At 39.3% G+C, this 16809-nt stretch overlaps 1 long non-coding RNA gene across 1 annotated transcript; it reads left to right on the plus strand.

The window, feature by feature from the left end:
- The first annotated feature begins 1350 nt into the window (after window positions 1–1350).
- LOC145094269 (uncharacterized) lies at window positions 1351–2607 on the plus strand. The gene is made up of 3 exons (XR_013703252.1): window positions 1351–1525; window positions 1727–1794; window positions 2433–2607. It is a non-coding gene; the product is annotated as an uncharacterized LOC145094269 (long non-coding RNA).
- Window positions 2608–16809: the final 14202 nt, after the last annotated feature.

The raw sequence follows: 16809 nt of genomic DNA on the forward strand, positions 1-16809 counted from the left end.
CAACCTGAATTCCTCAATCCATCAAACGTTGAACTACTTCTTTTCCCTCTCGGAGGTCACGTACTCGTTCTGGGTCTGCGTACTCCTCTCTGGGCACACCCGGAGGATTCTCCCCCACTCCGATCCTGCTTATCCCTTGCTGCTCAACACTCAAGGAAATCCCGATCTTTGCTACCATTCCATAACCCATCTACTGAGGAACCCAAGCCTGCCATAGCTAGGGATTTAGCCCATCCATCACAATCACTGCACCACTCTAAACTAGCGAAACATACCAAATCCCTCCCAAGCATGCTACAGTTACTGCATCCTTCGAAACCTTATTCAATAGAGCATATCCCCCTAACTACCATACAAATATCCAAGGTATGCAGATGGCATATGTAACGCCCGGGTTTTCAGGGCTAAACATTTTTGTCAATGTAATAGTCTAGGTCAACTATTGTAACTCTTTTTGAAGTAATAAATATAAAATATTTGAGTATTATGTGAATTATGTGTGTTTATGTGTTTATTATTTAATTATAAATGTATAATTAATAAAGAATAAAAATGAGCGTCAAAATTAAAGTGTGAGATAATCCTGATATCTCTACATAAAGTTGTAGAATACGTCTCAAGGTTTCCGTACATATAAAGAATGCCGAAATCCGAGCTATAACGAAGAAGTTATGGCCCGCCGAAGTTTTACGGCAAAACCGGCACGACACCGGGAGACGTAAATAGTGAATTTACGATAGAAGACTTTTTAGCCTTATCAATCTAAACAAAAGTCATAGAATATGTTAAACTAAGAACATCGATAAAAAGAACGCCCAAATCTGACTTCGTATGAAGAAGTTATGATTTTTCTAAGATTCGGCTTAGCAGTGCACGGCCTGAAACTCGAATTTTAGTTCGAGCGGTTTTTGGCTTACGCAACGTAAATGAGAGTTGAAGATCTCATTAATAGGAAATCAACGGTAAAAAGACAGACAAAAACAGAGTCCGTATGTAGAAGTTATTAATTTTACGCAGACGTTTAACAGTATAATCTCCTTGTACTGTTAAATTTAAGATCGATCGAGAATTGGCTGACGGTGTCAAAATGAAAGTTGTAGATCTTATTATTACCTACGCGTGGATATAAAGAACGTCAAAAACGGAGGTCGTATGTGAAAGTTACGGATTTTAGAAGTCGGAAGTGTGCTGTGCGAAAATGGGTGATGTGGCACAATCTTGGCCATTGCTTTCTCCCCAAGGCTTGCCACCACATGGTGACATGTGGCACCAAGTTCAGCCACATTTCACCCTATAAATACCACCTCTCCCACCCTCATTTTCTTCACACATTTCCCATTCTTTCTTCTCTTTACTCTCTCTTTCTCTCTAGAACCTCTCTCTAGCCCCGGAATCCCCCGAAAAGCCTAGGGAACCTCCCTAGCACGAGGCGGAAGCCCCGAAGTGCTCGAAGGCTCCGAGAAGAAGAGCTTTTCGGCTCGGGAACGCTGCTCCAAGCAAAGCCCGGTTTTCTATAAAACCCGCTGTAAGTGAGCTATGCCTACGCTATTTTTAATATAGCTTTTATTTAATTATAGTAACGTTATTAGGAACTTATAATAAATACTTGGGCTATTATTATGGGTTATATAAGTATTTTTTTGACGCTTATATAATAATAATAATAGCTAGACTATTAATTAGTCTCGACGAATAATAAACTAAACTCTAGTGGTAATAATACTAGGTTTCGTCGAAGAAAATTCTTTTTAAGAAGCGAAGCGCTGTCTGAGTTCGGAATCACCACCTTTTCAAGTGAGTGCATATTTACTTTCAACTTACACATAGATATGAAGTATTTAATATAAATTACGTGCTATTTGTGCATATTATCTGAATACTTGCTATCTATGCTGGATGAACGTTTTATACATGTTTTCAAAGATTTAAACTGTATATGTATTTTATATCTACAAAATGTGTTGGGTAAAACATGGGTAGATGTAATAGTTGCTGTGTGACAAAATAAAATAATGAGAGGCCTCGTTATAGATGTTATTGATGATCCAGTCATCTAGCGGAGTATAGATGACGACCACGGACTATTCTAGACAGTCCAGTGGAACACTAGCAGGCTCGCAACCTGTAGGTGTTTATTTGAACTGTGTGTTTATTTGAACTGTGTGCTCACCAGATGTACTCCATCCCCCACATGGTTGCCTATTAGGACATTTATTGCTGAGGAATCCCCTTAGTAGTAGTGTCCGTCCCGATGATGATCCTTAGGCTAGGTCCCTTATGATAGGTGTTTAGGGACGTAAAGTGAGGATAACGGGAACGGGTAATCGGGTTATTATTGATTGATGAAATTAATAAACTATTTATTGTGGGTTGAAAACCCTATGTGCTCACCAGGCTCCCAAGCCTGACCCACTCAGTTTTATGTATTACAGGTAGTGGCGCTTGAGCATATATATGATGTTTGGACGAGGGATTACGGATATAGGCCTGTAGATATGAAATAATGTAGTAAGGCTTGTATTGTACTGTTTATGCTTTTGATCTGTACGAACATGACATCCCGAGTCTTTTAATGAAATACATTTCTATGGAAATGCTTTTGATAAATCTTTATCATATTATTGTTTTGGGACAAATTCCGCAACACTTTTATTTAAAATGTTACTCTGATTTTTAAACAAAGCATAAACAAACCGGTCTTTTCTGGCCGTGATTTTGGGGATGTCACAGCATATAACTCGATCACAATCAACCAATCAAAATAAAATACTCATACCGATAATGATGCAGAACCATAACAATGAAATCATGCACAAAATAAAAGAACTGAGAATGGAAATTGCATACCTGCAACGTCCGGCGATGCTCGCGTCTCCAAAGTCGTCATCTGGAAAGCCCTGCTCCCCGCTGCAGGTGCCTCTACCCGGCCCTGACGGCCATCTGCTATCCTCAAGGTTGCAGGGGCGGGTGCCATCACCCGTCCTGCTGAAGACAAACTGGGGCATGCTACAGTTACTGCATCCTTCGAAACCTTATTCAATAGAGCATATCCCCCTAACTACCATACAAATATCCAAGGTATGCAGATGGCATATAACTCGATCACAATCAACCAATCAAAATAAAATACTCATACCGATAATGATGCAGAACCATAACAATGAAATCATGCACAAAATAAAAGAACTAAGAATGGAAATTACATACCTGCAACGTCCGGCGATGCTCGCGTCTCCAAAGTCGTCATCTGGAAAGCCCTGCTCCCCGCTGCAGGTGCCTCTACCCGGCCCTGACGGCCATCTGCTATCCTCAAGGTTGCAGGGGCGGGTGCCATCACCCGTCCTGCTGAAGACAAACTGGGGCACTGGGCCTTCTTGTGCCCCCGCTGGTTGCAATGAAAACATATCATGTCTGATCCCTGCGCGGCGGTAACAGTACAATCCCTGCTAAAATGACCAGTCCGACCGCACTTGAAGCATCCAGACTCACCACCGCTACCACTCCTGCACGCGCCCCCGTGCGCCCTGCCACACTTTCCGCACCGACTGCGGTCCTGATGATCCCTCGATCTCGAATCTGATCCCTTGGGCCTTTTGCCCGAACCCGCTGATACCTGAACCTCATCCGGCTTCCTCTTCCGAATCTGCTCCAAATCAATTTCCCTTTCCCTAGCCCGAGAAATCATATCTTCCAGCGTCTTACAGCTGGACCTGCTCACGAACTCCTTGATGTCGTCCCTCAACATCTCATGGTACCGAGCCTTCTTCATCTCCTCATCCGCTACATACTGTGGTACAAGAAGAGCCCTCTCCCTGAACTTGGCGGTGATCTCCGCCACAGTCTCAGTAGTCTGCGTCAAATCCTGAAACTCTCGTGCCAGCTGCTGCACCTCAATAATCGGCGAAAACTCCGTCCTGAACCTGGCCGAGAAATCACTCCAACTCATCGCGTCCAACGCGGCATCATCCCCCAAAGCATGACCAATCTCCTCCCACCAGTCCCTCGCTCTGTCCTTCAGAAGACAGGAGGCGAGTCTAACCTTCTCCCCCTCGGGACACTTGCTCGTACGAAAAGCGTTGGCGACATCAGCCAACCATCTGCTGCTAGCAATGGGGTCCCTAGCTCCATGATAATCTGGTGCCCCGCAGGCTCTGAACTCTCGAAATGTCAAGGTACGCGCTCCCACCAATGCCATCATCTCAGTACGGAAGGCTCCCAGCCTCTCCTCTAAGATCTCCAGTATGCCCTCCTTGACCGTGCCAAAGATCACAGGAGTCTGAGCTAGAATACTGCGTGTAACCTCCTCTGATATCAACTCCCTCATCCGCTCCTCGAGCTGCTCGGTCCCTGAACCCGAGCCTGATCCCTCTCCGGCGCCTGATCCGCCCGCTGGTCTCTCTCGTAATGTCACCATGCTGAAAATATACCACAACCACATCAGAAAACAGAAATATCTCCAGGGATCATTGATACTACAACTAGCTTCCTGGTCTTGTCTCAGCCTTTCTTGATTCGAGTACGGATCCTCTGCTTCCAGTAGTACGGGCCCATACTACCTTCCACATTTATCCGTACTTTCTTCAAGAACTGCCCTGACTCCCCCAAGTCACTTCTACTACTACTGATCTCTGCTACTCTCATCCTAGGCTTGCCCCAGGGAAACCTCTGACTCAACTCAAACCAGTCCTCAGTTGCTGAAGGTCTCCTTGTGTTGCCAATTAGCCATCACCTGAATACCATCACATGTGACTAGGCTCAAATAATCCTTCAAGTATAAGACTCGTTCCTACAACGGTTGGACTCAAACGAGAGTTGCGCAATAGGACCAAATCCAACACTCTGAGATTATTCAACCCTGATCACATGTGGCGTGTCGTATCCACCTAATGGCTAACTCCCATCACTCAGAATCCCATAATGCACAAAGCAAGCAGCATTCGGTCAAGGGAAAATCTAACCATAACATACTCAAGCAATCATATCCACATAGCAAGAACCTGAACTAGCATGCAACACAAACTCATAAACTCAGGCATAACCTAAACAGGCTATCCTACTACTGTCTAATCAGCACTATCATGCAGCTCAAAAGCACAAATAACAGGCACATAAGGCATCATCCCTAAATCCTTAGTCCTATTCTAGCATGCTGTTCTATCAACTGATAATCATAACATAAACTTGTATGGGTATTTTGGGGTACTTACTTGAGCTCGGTTGATTGCATGCACCACACCTTTTTCTCTTTTCAAAGTTCTTTTCTTTCTGGATTCTTTTTGCTTTTCTAAAACTGTTTTTCATTCTCAAAATTCTTTTTACAAATAAAACTGTATTTTCACATTTTGAAAACTTTTCATCCGACCCCTCAGTTTGAGTTCAGGCACACCAGAGAGTATGCCTGAATCCCTCAAACCAAGGCTCTGATGCCAACTTGAAACGACCCAAAAATCACGACTAAAAATTTCTTTTAAAACATTACTAAAAATGGATTTATAAACAACGTATCATAAGTCAAACATAACTTTTGAGTATTAAATTCAAAACACTTGTTTATTATCAGAGTAAACATTCCCAGGCTGACTAATCCATGGTGTGTGCCATGCGATCATCCCGAGCTCCTCCCTCCGCTACCGAAAGTACCTGAAAACCAAAACTGAAAACCGTAAGCACGAAGCTTAGTGAGTTCCCCACCTTACCACATACCATGCATAACCACATTCTGCACATACTGGGCCACGCCCGCTATCCGGGGCCTCGCCCCCTACTTCGGGCCTCGCCCGCTACAACGGCCCCGCCGCTCCAGGCCCCGCCTGGCTTCGAGCCTCGCTCGGGTACAAATCTGTTTCACTTAGGCCTCGCCTGTCACAGGGCCTCTCCCACTAACATATAATAGCACATAAACATATCACATAACATTACATAAGCTAAACATATACTAACAACTCTTGCTCTAAGGCCTCGCCTATCTCTGGGCCCCGCCCGAGTCCTGCTACTGATGAGTCATGGAACCTCGTCCATACTCCTGCTGATAGTGAGGTTCGGGCCCAGCCCACCCTCACTCCTTTCCTATCATGGGCCTCGCCCCTGCTCTGCTGCTACTGAGATGTGGAACACCATCCACACTCTGCTATTGGTGAGATACGGGACCTCGCCCTCTCTCACCTCCCTACCGGGCACATACAAGTATCACACAGACAACAAGTATAAACTATCACGTAAATCGCTCCTTGGGCACCCGCCCTCCGCCATTGGACCTCGTCCAAATATCACACTAGCATACTGTGCCTAGGGCTAACCCCCGGGTTTTCTACTCATAGCTACATGGGCCGGCATTGTGGTCGTAGACCCATTCATACAAAGGGAAACTCACTTGATACTGCTGAACTGCTGCTGCCAACCCCTTTGACCGCTACCTGACCGCTAACTCTGAACTGCTGCTCCACTAGCTCCCCGAGCTACCAATAACAACCCAACACTTAGTCTAACTGGCCTCCAAAGGTTAACCAAGTCAACTCTGGTCAAAGTCAATGTCCTGGTCAAAGTCAACCTCCCAGGTCGACCCCACTCGTCGAGTCACTCTACTGACTCGCCGAGTTCATAAATCCAGAGTCCTTCCACTCGCGACTCTACTCGCCGAGTCAGCCCCTGACTCGCCGAGTCTACTGATTCTCGATTCCTGTCCTGACCAACACACTGAGTCCTGGCTCGACTCGCTGACTCGAGTCTTAACTCGAAGGGTTTAGGACCACTCGACCGGACTCGCCGAGTCTAAGAACAGACTCGCCGAGCACACGACAATCTTCATCCAACTCGCCGAGTTCATGCCTATCTTCATCCGACTCGACGAGCTGTTCATCCCACTCGTCGAGTTCCCCCTCATCTTCAAGCTACTCGCCGAGTCCACTCGAAGGACTCGTCGAGTCCACTAAGATCCACTTACATGCAGAGGACTTCCGAGTCATGCATGAACTCCAAACTGTAGATCTACCCTCCCCAAGTCTATTTCCCACGTAAAGTTGCAAACTTTACGTGTAGAGAGTGAGATCTAGGCAAAATACACCCATAGCTAGGGTTTTGGACCAAGAGACTCCAATTTCCACCCAATGGCTGATACTTTATGAGATTCCATACCAAAACAAGCATGGATCTGAGGTAGCAACCTCAGATCTGGACCTCAATCTCAAGATTGGTCTTAAACATGGCTTAAAAGCCCCAAACTCATAACCAAGGAAAATCTGGAGGAGAGAAACGAGTAATACCTTCCAATGCTCTGAAATGCTCCCCAAACTTTGGATCCAAGACCACTCCTTGATGCTTCAAAGATTCCCGCTCCTTCTTCTTACTTGAAACTACTCAAAAATGGCTAATAGCTTGAATGAACACAATGGGGGCTTAAGGTGCGGCGTTCTGGGTGTGAGAGGCTGTAAAGGAGCCCTAAGAAGAAGATTGAGATGCTTAAATAGGCTCCAAGCCCCGGATTTAGGGTTTTCCTCGCACAGACCAGACTCGCCGAGTCCACTTGGCCGACTCGTCGAGTTGGTCACTTCCTTATCGACCCGGATCCCGCTCCGACTCGCCGAGTCCTTCCTTGGACTCGTCGAGTCCCTCTTAAATTGAGGGTTTCCTTTACTTTCTTGGCTTTCAAAATCCTGGGTGTTACAGTGTTATGTGGTGAAGTTCGTGTCGGTGGTCGGAGCAGCTTGGTCTTATCTCTTCAGTCGACAATTGCAGGTGGGTTATCCTCACTATATCGACAGGGTCTACGACACCAAGGTCGGCCCTTTATCGGATGGAAATCTGGGTATTGTTTGTTATGTTATTGCTTTGCTAGATCTGCATCCTGGTATTTAGGATAGTGGTATGTTAGTGACCTGGTTAAGGTCGGTACCCGGTATTTAGGGTAATGTTATGTTATTGACCTGGTTAAGGTCGGTACCCGGTATATAGGGTGATGTTATGCTAGTGACCGGTTAGGTCGAAATCCTGGTTAGGATGTTGATATGCTATTGTGATCTGTTAGATTGTTTGTCTGGTTAAGGATTTGTTATGTGATTAATTATTTTATGTGCACATGGTTGTTTGACGGGGTTTGGGTTGAGGCGGGTCCTGCTTTGTGTTGTAGGCCAACATACCCAGGGCGGACCGGATATTCCGAAGGCCCAACGAGCGGTCCGGATAGACTGAAGGCCCCAAGAGGGCGGACCAGACGTGTCGAGGCTCGGAGAGTGGACTAGGCCGGCTGAAGGCCCGGTGTGGGCGGACCAGTCATATTGTAGACTCAGAGAGTGGACCAGGTGGATTGAAGGCCCGGTTCGGGCGGACCAATCACATTGTAGACTCGATGTACATAGATAGACTCGGAGGGTGGACCAGGTGGACTGAAGGCCCAGTGCGGGCGGACCAGTCACACAGTAGACCCAATGTGCATGGCTGTTCTATTTGTGATATGTTATGAGTATGTTTATGTGTGGTTGATATTTTGGGGGTAACTCACTAAGCTTTCGGGCTTACAGTTCAGTGTATTATTTAAGGTACTTCAGGAGATCGTGGCAAGACGAAGGCATGATCGTACCGTTCCTCATGTTTTATGATTTATGTGATATAGTTCTGGGAGATACTCTGATGTTTAAACTATTTTGAAAACAAGATGTATGAACTTAATGGTTTTTGAATGAGATAAAATGTTTTAATTTGGCTCAAATTTTATGGTCGTTACAAAATGCAAGTTGTATTTGAAATTTTGCAATCAAAATGAAATATATATATATATATATATATATATATATATATATATATATATATATATATGAGTTTCAAACAGATGACACGATCAATGAGTTGTAAAACTTGTTTTTTGTTCATCAAACATCATTGAATATATGGTGTGCATTTCCACAAATGTTAATGATGGATGTCATATATAAGACAAACAATTATTAATGATGGATGCCACATTAGATCGACCAAAATTTCAAAATATAACTGAGACCAACTGTGTGTGTAAACTATGTCGTACTTGTGGGTTGGCTTGTGCCCACGAAATTATAGTTTATTACAATACAGGACGACAAATACCCTTGGAGTCAATTGATTTTTTTAGGAGACTTAAAGTAGAGAAAGTTGTGTCGGTCACTCGATATGATGAATCAGACATTTTAAAGAAAAGCTACAATAATCAGTCAAATGATGTGAAGGCTAATTATCCTTAAAAATGATGAATACATGGAAGTCATCACCTACTATGACTTCTGAGCCTGTTGTTCCTACAAATACCTGTGGACGTCCATGAGCAAGTACAAAACCATCACAAGCAAAACCTCCGGTTCCGCCAAATCAAGATCCTCATAGATGTAGCTTTTCTACGTATGCACCGGATTATTTGGGGTCTAATATGTTTGATTTAAACCAACAACCCGAACTGGAGAGGCACAATACGTATTCGTTTGGAGAATCTTCAATGTTCAACTAGGAACCAACGTATCAAAGATCATACTTCGACCATGCACTTATGGACGATACTTCAAGTGAATTTCAACCATATGTGTCAAGCATACAAAATGTGGAAGGAGATGGACATTGTGGATTTCGGGCGGTAGTTGTTGCTCTTGGTTATAGTGAAGACTATTGGCATCAAATTTGGACGGACTTATACGGAGAGTTATTGATGCACATTGATGATTACATAGTGATTTTTGCGAATGACATAAATACCATTAGTGAAACGTTGAATTTCTATGGAACACCTATGATTCGAAAATATTTGATGATTATGCCTGACAGTGGTATTCTAATTGCTAATAAGTATGGTGTTATTGTTCATTTTTTAATCAAGCTCTAATCGTCAACGTCTTTCCCAATTTGGAGTGGTCCACAAGATTTCCCAAATCATTCAGTTATAAATATTGCCCTCCTTAATGATTTTCATTATGTTAAGGTTGATTTACAAGAGGGTCATCTAATGGCTAATGTTTCTTGGATATGGAATATACACAAATCAACACACTCTACTGGATGACAAACATTGTATCACGTTCGATTGAATGTTTATGTACCACCATATAGACCATGCAATAATCGTCGTCCTGAAAGAGTTAACGTATCAGATAATTAGTAAAATATAAAATTTTAATTTGTAACATTGTATGCTTATGTTGTATCATGCTCAATCGAAAGTAAAATTTTAATTTTTTTAATGTTTAATTTTAATTTGTATAATAATAACATTGTATGTTTAATAATAACGCTATATTGACAATCTTTAGAAATTGTTCATTTTTTTAAGGGTAATATTTAAAATTCATAATTTTGTTTTAATATTTATAATCATCTCTAATTCTCTATTAATAATTAAAAAATAAATTTAATTTGTAGTTGACATGATTTATATGATGAAACTCCTAAATTAACAAAAATTAGCATTAACATCGTTTAATGTCATTAAAAAGATCATTTTTTTAATTCGATAAAAAAAATATAACATCCAAACAGTTTAAAACGAAAAAGATAAAAAAAAAATAATAATAATAATGAGATTTTAATTTGTTTAATATTATGTAATAATAACAAAAAAAGACGAAAAAAACAAAACGTGCAAAAAACAACAAAAAATAAAAAAAAATCAACAAAAAGACAAAAAGAGGTGTACATTCTAGAATGGAGTACATAGAAAATCCCTTGAGGGTCTCTTTGGTTCGCAGAATGTTTATGAAGGAATTGCATTTGGAATTGAAAAAGAAATCTATCAGGAATTTGAATCCAATTTCATGTCCTGTTTGGTTGGCAGGAAATGGAATTGGATTTAATTCCAGATCTTGTTTGGTTCGTAGGAATTGAAATTGGAATCCATGTAAAATGATAGAATTGTCCTTTTTGTCTGTATTGCTTAATTTTACTTTCTTTTTTAATTTATATGTAAAGATACATTACATAAATTATAAAAATAATAAATTTAATTTAATTGATTGAGTGTTTGTGTCAATATAATGTGAAAATCATGCAAATGACTTCATATAAAATTCTTTAAATACACATCCCAATAATGTTACCACAAAAAATATAACTTAAAATCAATGAAGTTTGTCTTTGTCTACGATTGCGTGTTGTTAAACTAAGTCGATGCATTTTCCTGTAAAACAGAAAAACAATATACATATTTCATAGATAGCAAAAAAGCAAAATGGCATATATTGATAGCAAAACAACAAAACCACAACATGTTTTCTGTTCTATCAATTTAGCAAGAAACTAAGACATGTTTTCTCTGTTCAATAATAGGTGTTGGACAAGGAATTACACAGCTTCATAAAAAAAATAAAACCAAATAACCTGATTAGCTTCCCAGTTCTATAACAGACAAACGAAATCAAAACAAGTAGGGAAAGAACATTCGGTTTTTCTGAAATTGTGAAAAGAATGAGAAATTAGAAAAATCATAAAATTAGAAAAGATGGAGAGAATGTGAAGAAATCAATTAGCTAACGGTTGTTGTAGACCATGAATCGACCATGAAATTCAGATAAGAACTTTAATTTAATCGATATGATTCACTTGAATTCAAAAATCAAATAACTTGAAACTATGAATCGACCATGACATGCTTCACAGGTGTTGTTTGGTTCGAATGTGAAGAGAAAGAGAGAGATAGAGATAGAGAGAGAGAGGGAGAGAGGAAGAAATCACCTGGAATGAAAGTCGTCGGGCGATCCTTGTTACGATGAGGAGAAGACGCGAAGAGGATGTCGGCTCAATGAGAATGGGATGAACGAACTAGGTTAACTGATGTATTGTAATGTTTAGCGAGGTCAAAATTGTAATCTTGTGCTTTCCTTGTTATGAAGGAATTAATTCCTTTGAGATTGTGAAGGAATGGACTTTCCTTCATTTGAACGGAAAATAATTCATTTAGCATTCATTTTCCTTCCCTTGAAGCTGAACCAAACACAGGAATTTGAGGGAATTGGAATCCTTTTCCCTCAAATTCCATTCCATTCCTGCCAAACAAACACTCCCTAAAAATATGGCATAAGGGAAGAAGAATTGGTGTCTTTATTGTTGTATTTCTACTTCACTATTTTAAATGTGGGCTCTTTCTTTTTCATATTACATATTCAATTTCTTATTTAGAAATGGTGAGTTGTCATAATATTTTTTGAATTATTGAAAAAAAAATAAATACTATTTTTTTACGTTCTCTCTCATCTACAAGGAGTTGTTGAGCGCTTTTATCATGCCATGGTCAAGGAGCGGTGTATCCTTAACATGCCATGGTCCACATCAACATGTCGAAAGGTGGAATCGAGCGACTCCATCTAGCCTAATAAAAAAATACTTACATTTTTAACATCTCATGTTATAAATTTATTAGCATAATTTATCTCACAGTTTAAGAAGTTTAAAACAATACTCACTCAAGTTGTTTTTCTTACACTTTTTACCATTAAACTCTTATTTTCGTTAATAACGTATCATTTTGATCGGCTATTAAAACTTTAGCTTGTTTCTGACAACCATGGTCATCTTCTTCTAATGAAGACGATGAAGATCTAAGGGTGTATTTAGTTACGGAAAATGGGTCGTTCTCCAAAAAAAATTCCAAAAGAAAATGAGAATTTTAAGCATGTTTAATTCAACGATTTTTTTAAAAATCTCACGGAAAATAAAAATTTCCCGTTTTCCAAAATTATAAAAAACTTGAAATTTTTTTAAAAAACGACAATTATTGTTTTCCACATTCTTCTAATTCCAAAAAAATTCTAAAATATAAACACCCACCCACCTCTAGTCCTCTACCTCCCCACCCTAATACCCCAACCCACCACACCTACTCCCACTCCCAAGCCCCACCCCACAAACACACCAACCCACCACCACTACTACCGCAATCACCGGCCTATCATCACCACCGCCACTACCCATCACGACCATCACCACCACCATCGCTCATTGTCATCACCCTTGAACCCATGTTAAATGCACGGGTTATTTCAAGGAGAACATTTATTTTGCTTTAATTAAGTAATGGTATAATCACCAATCTTGGATGGACTGGAATTTAATCTATTTTCCTTATTTAGTGATTTAAGACCGTTTAATTGTTTTGTTTCCTGGTTGGACAAGTCTGACTATTTTTTGATGAATAATTGAGATTCTTATCTTCGGTATTATTTTATCTCTATTGTTGTGTTCCTTCCTCTTCACGATCCTTATCAAACACTTTTTGTAGTTTTATGAAATCAAAAATAAAAAGAATAAGTTTTAACTAAACGCGTTTTCCAAATTTTCCAATGAAAAATGAAAATGGAAAACAGAAAAGGAAAATTCTTTTACCATATAACTAAACACAACATAAGTTTTTCTCCTCTCTTCTTTTTGTCCTCTCTCGTTTATGTGACTTATCTGTAACTAAAAGAAAGACTCACTTCACTCTTCTGATGAACATGACAAAGATCTGAGTTTGTGAAACACATGATTTTTGGAACACAAATACACACATACACAATTTCTTAACTTATAGAGGCATGATTTCTTGAACAAACACACACGAGAACAAAAAATCCAACAAAACCTTGATTTCTGGAATTGAATTTTGGGTTTCTAAGGATGAACCCAAAAAAATCAAACTTTATGGTGGCATGAAGATCTTGTTCAAAATGGATTTATGGATTTCTGGATCCATGAAGATCTTGAACACACACACACACACTCATATCTGCTTATAGTTTTCATATTCGATTTTTAAGTTTCACCCCCAAATTTTTATAGATGAGGATGTATTCTTTTATCTTTTAAAATTAAAAGCTCGCCTTTTTTTAAAACAAAAACAAAAACAAAAACAAAAACCTGATAATCACATCAATTTGGAAATTGAGATTTCGAGATTTTTTACAAACGTGATACAAAAATCTTAACATATAACACATTTTTGTATACAACTATATATGAACCTATACACATAGGTATGCATACATGTATACACATGAGTGTGCATATAAACATGTATATTATATACAAATATGTATGTATCCACATCTGTACACACATATAACACATAGACACAAATTCATCAACATCTATACATATATATCATATATGCATATAGTGTGCATACATGTATGAAAGACTGTTGTGACGCTCGGTACCTGGTATGTATTTAATTAAAAATTTATTCACTTTTGTATAGAAACTCAACGAGTTGGAGGCCTCAAACTCGTCGAGTAGGAATGGAATTGGACGCAAGTTGTAAAGTCTACACGACGAGTTGAGAGCCTCAACTCGACGAGTAGGACTGAAAGAGTGAAACCCTAATTTTCAGGATTTTGCACCATATTTAAACACCTAAACTTCCATAGGTTAGCCCCATTTATAGCCTCCAAGTCCCAAACCCTAAATTTCAAAACCCTAATGCCTTGTGTGAGCTTGTGAGTCATTTTTGAGATAAAACTTGTGTATTTGAAGCTTATGAAAGAAGGAAAAGATTGAGGGCCCAAGAGAAAGCTTTTAGATCCAGAAACTTCACTCCATTTGCAACATTTTCTGGTAAGCAAGTCTCAAACTTGCTTAATGATTACTTAGATCTCTTCATTTTCACTTTTATTGGGTTTTGGTCCAAGTAGCATGGTCCTTGGGAAATGGACGTCCCAAGTGAGTATAGTTCCAGATCTAGGACCTTGAAGGGTTTTCATGGCATAAAGATGCAAACTTTATGGCCATTGAAGCCCCATGCAAGCTTTAGGATGTCATTTTGGCCTTTTTGGCCCCGAAAGGCCATGCATGGAGAGAAAGTCAAAGACTTTACGTGTTCATGTAGTGTCTAGGGTCTAGATCTTAGTTTGTATGCCTTAGCTTGAAGTATTAATGGCTTTTGGATCAAGATATAGGTCTTAAAGAATTAGGGTTCGAGCTAAATCCATTAAGGAATGGTATTAACGGGTAAAGTTGAAAACTTTACCCTTAAAAGGACATTTTCAGTATGTATATGAAGTATGGAGATAGAAGCTTAATCTATTAAGATAGCTTAACAAACTGAAGAACTCGACGAGTTCATAGAGGAACTCGACGAGTTGGGTTGAAGTGTCCTGATTCTGTAAAAGGAAGGACTCGACGAGTTCAAGGGTGACTCGACGAGTTGACTGGAGAAGTCCTGATTCTGTTAATAGTAAGAACTCGACGCGTTGGATCTCAATTTTCAGGGTTTTATGATTCATGGAGCTCGGCGAGTTGAGTCAACCCAGGATGTTAACTTTGACCAGGGTGTTGACTTTGACTTTGACCTTGACCAAAGTTGACCCTTAAGGGGTTATAAGTATGAAAGGGAAATTAAAGGAGATCTTTATGTGTAGGAGTTTGAGTGGAGTTGATTTCAGAGCCGAGGACAATTCAACTACTTCACGACATTGAGGTGAGTTACCTTCCAGTAAAAGCAGGGGCGGAGCCAGGATTACAAGATGACGAGGGCTTACGATTATAAAAATATAAAAACATTTTTTTATATATGAATAATATAATATAGTCTATAAAATTGAAATGAAATTGATAAAGAAAAATCATATAAATGAGAACAACATCAATAGCTTAAAATTGGATATTGTTTATCTGGAATCAAGAATTTGAAATATTATTTTTGTAGGTTCAAAATTAAATGGCTCTTTTATATATATTATATATATTATTTCTTTAGGTTGTAAATATGTATTATAAACATTTCCTTAATATCATTACTACGTGATGTATTTTGGGTCACACATTATTATTTATTAAAAAAAATCAAAGATTCTTTTTGTTCATAACTTAACCTATGATTATAAAATATCAAATTATCAACCATAATTAAATTATTAATTATAAGTTATAAAAAATAAAATATGTAATAAAATTAAAATCTATTTTCTTATTAACTAGTGAACTGAAATCACGTAGCAGAATAATCATAAATAATTTTTTAACTGAAACCTCGTTTATTAAAAATAAAATTAAAATACCTATTGACTATATGAGTTAATTGAACATTTAGAAATGATTGGGAGGGACTGTAATAACTGAAACCTCGTTTAGAAATCACGTAGCCCACTTTTTTTTTTTTTATATAATAATATAACAATTGAACTTTTAGAAATGATTGGGAGGGGCTATAATAAGTGTGGGTTAAATGATTACTTATGGCTATAATATATCTATAGTATAATTGATATCTTAAAAGAGATTGGAGGGGGCTGAGCATCCGGCAACCCCCCTGCTGACTCCGCCCCTGAGTAAAAGTGGGTCGAAGGCACCAATGTCGGCCCACTAGTAGTTGATTATAGTTGAGATGACCATATTTGTGATAATTGTCTGGTATGACATTATTTGTTATACTTTATGTGCTAGTATGTTATGTTATTATGCGATAGTAGTAGGAAGGGTTGGATAGAACCTGTTACCGGTCGAAAGGACCGAAGGGGTAAGCCAACATCCATATATGCTATGCAGTATATGACTTATGTGTTTATGTACTAGGATGATATGTGGTAGTAGTAGGGGTGAAATAGTCCTCGTTACTGGTTTAAAGAGACCGAATGGGGAGGCCAACATCCATATATGCTAGGCAGTTACTAGGGGTGAGCATGATGCGGTTCGGTGCAGTTTTTGGCCAAAACCGAACCGAAAATCGCAACTTCGTTTTTTGAAGTTTAGAAACCGCACCGTTCGGTTTTTATGTGGTTCGTTTTTTTTTTTCGGTTTTTTGCGGTTCGGTTTTTTCTTTGCGGTTTTTTGTCAGTTTTTTTTTTTAATTTTTTATTTTGCCTTTTTACTAAAATTCAGGTAACTAAAACA

Source organism: Lactuca serriola, chromosome 3 (assembly GCF_051521515.1).
Source record: "Lactuca serriola cultivar US96UC23 chromosome 3, Lser_US96UC23_V15, whole genome shotgun sequence".
NCBI classification, from domain to species: Eukaryota; Viridiplantae; Streptophyta; class Magnoliopsida; order Asterales; family Asteraceae; genus Lactuca; species Lactuca serriola.